The sequence below is a fragment of the Panthera tigris genome, chromosome B3 (genome assembly GCF_018350195.1).
Source record: "Panthera tigris isolate Pti1 chromosome B3, P.tigris_Pti1_mat1.1, whole genome shotgun sequence".
NCBI lineage: Eukaryota > Metazoa > Chordata > Mammalia > Carnivora > Felidae > Panthera > Panthera tigris.
In genome coordinates, this window is record NC_056665.1 from 44475177 (window position 1) to 44484379 (window position 9203).

General features: G+C 39.4%; 1 pseudogene; it reads left to right on the top strand.

Moving 5' to 3' along the window:
* Nucleotides 1-852: 852 nt before the first annotated feature.
* LOC102957115 lies at nt 853-1368 on the top strand (annotated as a pseudogene).
* The last annotated feature ends 7835 nt before the right edge of the window (nt 1369-9203 follow it).

Below are 9203 nucleotides of genomic sequence, written 5' to 3' on the forward strand. Positions count from 1 at the left end.
CCACAAATGTCTGAAAAGACATTTTCTCCATATTTCTACTAAGGTGCCTCCTCCTACTAGTGCCCCACTAATCCCTAGTTATTATATGCATTAAATATATATACATATAATTAGCCAACCATGTTTTAGATTATTCATATTGTCTTGACAGTTTTCATTTTTAAAATGGAGACATGTGAACTTGAATCATAAGTAAACCTTTGTAAGTTTCCTCTCTCTCCTTCCTCCCCAGCTGCATTATCTTCTATTCACCCCCAGGAGAGTCACCAAAGAGTGTTTTAGAACCTGTTACATATTAAGAAATGGTATGGACTTCACTTTATGTGTCAAAAGCCTTGTGAGGGAGGTGATACTGCTGTTCTGATTTCCTTGAAAGATTCAGACACGTAGGCTTATGGAGTGAAGGGACTTGCTCAAAGTTACATGGTGAGACATGGTTAGAATCAGAGATAACATGCTAGGCCTCTGACTCAAACCCTCTACTCTCTTGCCTAGTTCATGTTTATTAGTAATATTTGCCATTCATTTATTCTGCCAATATTATTGATCATTAGTGTATGTCAGGCACTGGAACTTACTAAGATCACTAAAACAGAGTTCTTAGGACCTCAAATTCTGGTGAGGGAGAAAGTGCTGTTAACTGGCAGTAAGGATACTAAATTACTAAGATATTTAACAATGCAGTGGTTGAAACAGAGAACTCTGAGAGCATGGAGGAGAGACATTTCAACTTGTTCTCAGGGTCTCAGGGAAGCCTTCTTAGAGGAAGTGGGAGTGAGTGTTGCAGTAAAAAGGTAGGTCTCATTAAAAAGGGAGCTGAGCTTGGGTGGCAGCGAGCATGGAGAGTGTGCCATGAAGGCGTTGGGCACACTGCGAGAGTACACGGTGGTGGGATACTGCCTGCCCACACTCAAATGCTGCACGCCTTCTCTCTATCACATGTGAATCTTTGCACCTAATCATGTTGTTGCTAAGTCCTGCTTCTGGTACTTTTTGTCTCCGCTGAAGAAGCTGAAGAAATCTTGAGGGGAAATTGTCTTCCTTGGACAGGTGTTCTAGAAATCCCCTTTGGCATCTGGCTTCATTATGACTCCCTCAGTGGCATCCACAACACATACTGGGAGTACCCAGACCTGACCCCTGCAGGCACTGTTACCTGGTGCTGCCAAGATGGGGCACCTGGCACTGCCCACTGGGCCGTCTCCATCCAGATCATGAAGATGGAAGAGATTATAGCCAGCAAGTGCTGCCAGCTAGCAGTCAAGCAGTTTGATGACAGTAAGATTAAGTTCCTGCAGCCCCACGTGGGTCCTACGTTGCCAGCACAAGCTATGCTTCACCACCAAGAGGCCCAACACCTTCTTGTAGATGCAGAGCCTCCCTGTCCCCAGGTCTGCCCAAATAAACTTCTTGGGAAAACCAAACCAAACCAAAATAAAACAAAAAGGAGTCTGTTTTTAGATAGAGGTAAAGGGAAAGAGATTCCTTTCTTTTCTGGGCCGCTTTAAAACACTTGAAATACTTTTGAGTAAGCCCACCAAAGATTTTGAGGTATGTATGTACATGTGTTCCCTGGGATTCAAAAAACCACATTCCTAAATGTAAAAATGGAGTTTTAATTTGCATGATGTGGGCATAGGGAAGCAGGAGGAATACCAGGTTTGGAGAAGAAAATCATGAGTTTAGTTTGGGATGTGTTGAATTGCGATGTTTGTAGGAAGTTCAGGTGAAGATATACAGGCATTGGGCTGAAGAGTGGTCATCTGGAGTTCAAGAATGAAACCAGATTAAAGATAGAAATTTAGGAATCCTCATCATTCCAGGAGGCAGTGAAATCAGCTTGCAAGTAGACAGATGAGAAGGCCAAAATTGGAGTCCTGAAAAATACCATTATTGAGAGGACAAGGAGAGAGAAGGTGCCTTCAGAGGGACTCCTCAAAGAGGAAGGAAGAAAATAAATGGAGTGTGATGTCATAAAATCCTAAGGAACAGAACATTTCAAGAAGAGAGAGGGTTCAGGGTGCCTGGGTGCTTCAGTCAGTTAAGCATCAAACTCTTAATTTCAGCTCAGCTCATGATCTCATGGTCATGAGATTGAGCCCTGCGTTGGACTCCATGCTGAGCGTTGAGACTGCTTAAGATTCTCTCTCCCTCTGCCCCTCCCTGATGTGTGCACATTCTTTCTCTCTCTCTTTAAAAAAAAATAGTCTAACATGCTGTCAAGTTTATAATTTTCAGTGACACATCACATTGGATTTGGCATCAGAGAAACATTGTCAGCCTTTCTCAGAGCAGTTTCAGTGTGTGTGTATGTGTGTGTCAGACTCTCAACTGTACTAGTGGAAGAATGAATCGAAGTGTATGAGTTGGAGATCACCTTTTATGAGTTGGCCTTTGAAAAATGATAGAGCACTTTTTCTATCAGTTTCTCTGAAGAAGGAGGAGAGATGTAGGAGAGTAGATGGAGAGGGACACAGTGTTGAGGGAGGAGGTTTTAAGATGGAAGAAGGTCTTAAGATGCTGATTGGTATGTCTGTTAGTAGGGAGGAGGCAACCAGTTGAGCAGGTCTCTAAGGTTCAGGAAGGGTGGTGGAGTCCTGGGCAGAGATGAATTCACCTAAGCAAGAGAAGGAATCCTCTTCTCTTTGGACGGGGAGTACTGAAGAATGGCTGAAGACTAGGATGAATAGTAGGAATTAAGACCCCAGGGTAGTTTTCTGAGTGCTAACCATGTGTCAGGCACTGTGCCATTCACATACATAAAGGAATTATTATAATCAACATTCTGTAGGTGGGGAGAGAGAGGCTCAAAGAAGTCCAGTTAGTGTCCCAAGGCCAGAGTTGGTGTATAGAACTGGTATTTAGAGGCAGTCTAGCTCCAGAGCCTACTCTATGAATACATGTTCTGCTTTATGAGGGAGGCCAGACTAGTGACTCAGGCAGGAATTAAGAAGCTTCGGGAAGTTGTGTCAATAGCTCTGACTCGGATTTCCTTTGTTGCCCTGGTTTGTCCTTCCTCAAGCTGACTATCTCTTTGTACCTAATGAAAATTCACTATGGTCCTTGGAGGTCAAGTAATGTCTATATTTTGATAGTGTGAATATTTGCTACCTCTTCATCCACTATATTTGTGTTCTCTGTTATTTTGTGTAGTAGTCAATGTTTTTCAAACTGGAGTTTCCATATAAATTTTACGGAGTCTATGTCATAAGGAATTTACATTTTTTTTCCAGAAAATCTTAGGAAATATTAATATAATTATACTTTGAGTCACTGGGATGATCATTTTGTAACTAGCTCTTTTCTCACAACGTCAGAACCCATGTTGCATTTGTATGTATAATTGTGTTGGCAGGAAGAACCCAAGTATGTTTTTTGATTTGGGCTAGTGAGAACAGATTGGAAGCTTAAGGTGTAACTAATTTATCCATACCAAGTGAAAGGCAAATGATTTCACTTAGCAAATATTTAGTAGTTGGTGCTATGGAGAAAAAAGACATAGGAGGAAACTAGAATATCAGTCATGCTTTCAGGGAGAGATTACATTTTATTTGAGAAAATCAGACTAACATAAGTCAAATGAAACCATTTGACACAGATTTTTAGGGCATAAGCGGGTAAGGTAAAAAAGTGGCAAAAATATGAAGAAAAAAAGAAAAAAAATTTTTCTGCCTGAGACCCTGGCCTAGCACTAACAGCCCTGCCTCAGCGTGAATGGCCCATTATCTCCACACAACAGTGTTCTAATGGCTCATATTGGGGAGTTGGAGAGTCAGGTACTACACCCATTCCTTATCCTGTTAACCCTTGCCCCTCATTATCCAGTGGGGTAGCAAATGCTGCTAGCTTGAACCCCTTGGAAAAAGATAGAAAACTGTCATCAGCTAAGAAGTGGTTAGTAACTATCCGTTAAAGCTCTTGCTATTCTGAAAAAAAAAAAAGTTTATATGCTTTCATGTTCAGTGTGCCTTGGTGAACATGTTACTTTCCCATGACCATAACCAATGCTGGAGTACATGGGGAATAAAAGTGAACAGAATTGTGAAGGGAGGCAGGGCAAGAGGAAAGACACCTTTTTCTACCAGCAGGGGTTTTAGGAAGAAATAATTTAATGAAAGAATTTAAAAAATTTCTTTAGAAGGAAAAAAATGGCTTAGACTTGAAGACAAGTGATACATTCTATTGCATTCAAAACCCACTACCTACGTCATCACCAAATTCACTGTTGGTACCAGTAGGTAGGTTGAGCCTGTGGAGTAGAATGGAAGGTGATTGGGTCTGTAGTCCCAGCTATACTCCTATCCCAGAAGGGGTGAAGAGAAGAGGGCATTAGCTGGGATGCAGGTAATGGGGAAAAACAGTAAGGAGAATGTCACTTGGGCTACTAAGGACAGTCATGCTGTCCTGCTCTCTCAGGGGCCTGACAAAGTCTCTAAATCTGACCTGAGCAGCAACTCCTTGCACCTTAGAGGGATCAGGGCTGATAAGTTGGGCAGAGGAAGGTCTGGTGGGAAAAAGGGGCTGCAGAGTCCCCATCTTTTACACATTTGATGAGGCACCAACATATATGTGTTGTCAGTATAGGATCAGAGGCATGTTAGAGTTACACCACTGTGAGATTCTTCATAGTGCAGACTGCGTTGCTTAGCTTTTCAAGCACCAAACTCACTTCATTTTTCCAGCAGGGATGAGGCTGAGAAATCAATTCACGTGCACAAATTTCAAAGGAGACCGATGCTCAAACTGTAGTGATGATGTATCAACAGTGAGAGAGAGTGACTGGCATCAGCTTTCCATACCAGGCACACTCTGCTTTATGTTTGTACACTCAGGAGGTTATATTACAGGTTAGAAAGTTGCTAGATGAGTTCCAAGTTTGAGTAGGGGAATTGAACATTCTTGTGCAATAGCTCAAATCACTCTTTTCCAGTCTAAGGATATATGAGGCATAGGAGTCAGTATTGGTTATCTAGACTTAGAGCACAATCTTGTGGACAATAATTTTACTGTAAACTAGAAGCTTTTATCATTTCTTCTTTTCATTGAGATATACTTGGCATATAACTTTGTATTTGGATGTACAACATGATTCAGTATTGGTATATATTGCAAAAATATCACAGTATGTCTAGTTAATAATACCTGTCACTATGCACATAATTACAAATTTTGTTTTTCTTGCGATGAGAGCTTTTAAGATACACTGTATTAGGTCATATGTTGTAGTTTGTACATCATTTGACAGTAGTTACTAGATTGATGCAGAGAACCTTTTGGGGAGGCACCTTTGTTTTAGGTTATAAGTTACCTCTGACTGCAGGGACATTCTAAGATGATTTCCATAGATGGCCAATGCACTAAATTGATGTTGAATTTTATTTATTTATTTATTTATTTATTTATTTATTTATTTATTTATTTATTTATATGTTTTATATATGATTCATTGTCAAGTTAGCTAACATACAGAGTGTACACTGTGCTCTTGGCTTTGGGAGTAGATTCCCATGATTCATCACTTACATACAACAGCCAATGCTCATCCCAACAAGTGCCCTCCTCAATGCCCATCACCCATTTTTCCCTCCCCAGCCCTCACATCAACCCTCAGCTTGTTCTCTGTATTTGAGTCTCTTATGGTTTGGCTCCCTGTCAGTTTGCAACTATTTTTTTTTTTTCCTTCCCTTCCCTTCCCCATGGTCTTCTGTTAAGTTTCTCAAGTTACACATATGATATCTGTCTTCTCTGACTGACTTCTTTCCCTTAGCATCATATCCTCCAGTTCCACCCATGTTGTTGCAAATGGCAAGATTTCATTCTTTTTCACTGCCAAGTAGTATTCCATTGTGTGTGTATGTATGTGTGTATACACACACATATTATATATATGTATATATATAATATTTATAATATATAAATAATTATATATATAATATGCACACACATACCACATTTTCTTTATCCATTCATCAGTTGATGGACATTTGGGCTCTTTCCTTAATTTGGCTATTGTTGAAAGCACTGCTATAAACATTTGGGTACATATGTCCCTATGAATCAGCACTACTGTTTCCTTTGGATAAATTCCTAGTAGTGCTATTGCTGGGTCGCAGGGTAATTCTGTTTTTAATTTTTTGAGGAATCTCCACACTGTTTTCCAGAGTGGCTGCACCAGTTTGCATTCCCACCAACAGTGCAAGAGGGTACCCCTTCTCTACACCCTCGCCAGCATCTATTGTTTGCTGAGTTGTTAATTTTAGTTATTCTGACTGGTGTGAGGTGGTATCTCAGTGGGTTTTGATTTGATGATGAGCAGTGTTGAGCATCTTTTCATGTGTCTGTTAGCCATCTCTACGTCTTCTTTGGAAAAGTGTCCATTCATGTCTTTTGCCCATTTCTTCACTGGGTTATTTATTTTTTGCGTGTTGAGTTTGGTAAGTTCTTGATAGATTTTGGATATTAATCCTTTATCCAATATGTTATTTGCAACTATATTCTCCCTTTCCTTTGGTTGCCTTTTAATTTTGTTGATTGTTTCTCTCACTGTGCAGAAGCTTTTTATCTTGATGAGGTTGTAGTAGTTCCTTTTTGCTTTTATTCCCCTTGCCTTCAGAGAAGTGTCGAGTAAGAGATTACTGAGGCTAAGGACAAAGAGGTTGTTGCCTGTTTTTTTCCTCTAGGATTTTGATGGTTTCCTGCCTCACATTTAGGTCTTTCATCCATTTTGAGTTTATTTTTGTGTGTGGTGTAAAAAAGTGGTCCAGGTAGATTCTTCTCAATTCGCTGTCCAGTTCTCCTAACACCATTTGCTAAAGACTGTCTTTTTTCCATTGGATCCTCTTTCCTGCTTTGTGAAAGGTTAGTTGGCTATACATTTGTGGGTCCATTTCTGGGTTTTCAATTCTGTTCCATTGATCAGTGTGTCTGTTTTTGTGCCAGTACCATACTGCTGTGATGACTACTGTGTAATACAGCTTGAAGCTTGAAGACTGGAATCGTGATGTCTCCAGCTTTGCTTTTCTTTTTCAGAATTGCTTCGGCTCTTTGGGGTCTTTGTGGTTCTGTATAGATTTTAAGATTGTTTGCTCTAGCTCTGTGAAAAATGCTGGTGGTATTTTGATAGTGCATTAAATGTATAGATTGCTTTGGGTAGTATAGACACTTGAACAATGTTTGTTTCCAATCCATGAGCATGGAATGTTTTTCCACTTCTTTGTGACCTTTTAAATTTGAAGGTAAGTTATTCTTAATTCTAGGTGTAGTTGCTACAGTATTTTACCCTTTTGTTTCTTACTGATCACAAGAATGACTGTGTTACAAAATAATGGTTGAAAGCTGCTGATTTAGAGATCAGAAACCAGGATGGTGATGGAACCAAAATCATATTCTATGAGGAATGATTCAAGGGCATCTTTAGAATAAAATGTTCAGCACTAGGTAGGGGATTTCAAATATATGGAGGGCTGTCATATAAAGGGATTAGATTGTCCCCTAAGACCCCAGGGGTATAACTAGCATCATGGATTAAAGCTACAGGACAAACAAAACAAAACAAAACAAAACAAAACAAAACAAAACCTGACTCAGAATAGGGAAAACATTTCTAAGGTGATGTGATAAGATAGAACGATCTCCCTCATTAGGTAGTGACCTCCTCATTGCTGAGACCATTAGAGCAAGGGCTGAACAACATTTGTTGTGGATGTTGCTGAAGACACTCAAGTTCTGGACTGGATATGCCTTAAAACTCATTTCAACTCTGAAATTCTAAGACTAAAGAAAAAATTGTAAATTAAGGATTTCCTATTATGTATGAATAGCAGAAAGAGTATTAATAACTTCATTAATAACACATAATGCAGAACTTTAAAATCTTGGGCTTGTAGAATCCAGTCATGCACTTTACCTTAAAAACTTGGGGCACCTGGGTGGCTCAGTCGGTTCAGCATCCAACTCTTGATAGAGGCTCCTGTAGTGATCTCACAGTTGTGGGATTAAGCCCGGCGTCGGACTCCACGCTGAGTGGAGCCTACTTGGGATTCTCTCTCTCCCTCAGCCCCTCCTCCACTCATGCTCCCATGCACACACTCTGTGTTCCTCAAAAGAAATAAATAAACTTAAAAAAAAAAAAACAGAACCATAACTCAAAAGTTGAAAAGGTTTTGGCTTCTAAAGACATTACAAAAGTGGTTGTAGATTATTGATTGTGTTTGAAAAAATTATCCTTGAAAAAGGGAAGTTTTTCAGGAGCCATTGCAATAGAATAAAGGAGTCCTTGAGAATAAAGGGAACTTAAGAATAGAGGAGTCCTTGGAGTTTGTCAAGAGTTTATATTTCGCCCAATACTGAGCTTATGATAAATGATTATTAAAGTAAGGTAGTCATCTATATGCTGTCTACAGATTTAGCATATAAATATCATGGGAATGTAAAAATTTGCTTCCAGAAAAAGTATAGAGAAAGAAAAGGCAAGGGTGTCTGAGGTTGTTTTTCTCTGTGTGGCATTTCCTCTTTACATGTAACGTGGAGAAGTTGTATTGGACCTGCTGAGGCTATTTTAAATTATCTTTGGCAGTGCTTATAGAACACAGTGCTTATAGAACACAGTGCTTATAGAACACAGTGCTTATAGTGCTTATAGAACACAAAGAATTATATAATGGGCATGATAGTAGTGAATTTTTATCATAAACCTTTCTCTATCCAGGAAGTACCAGTCTCATTGCAATTACTCTAGTCAATGAAATGTATAGGTGCTGAGGTTTTGCCATACCAAAGCACATTTTGGTTAAATGGGAGGTTTTTCTTGCCCATAAGAAGTATTTGAGGAAGGATCAATATAGAAGGTCACTGAGTGCTGATGGCTGATGACCACTAAGAAAATTGCTTAGCAGGGTAGATAGCAAAAGGTTATAAGAGAAAGAGTTTGAAAAATAATTCTCATTTATATCAGTTTTCCATTTCTGTATTCCCACCAGAGTACTGAGAGCATAGTAGGCATTCAATAAATATTTAGGGATGAATGACTTTTAGGATAAGGAAAACTCCTCTGAATTTCAGGTACTCCTTTTACTAGGACTGTGTTTGCATGACTGATTGAAAAGTGAACATTTCAGCCATCATCTGGTTGTTAAATATTTAGGCTGCCAAATCATTTATTTGATTGATGCTTATACCTTTAGAATTGACTGACTGCTTTGGCT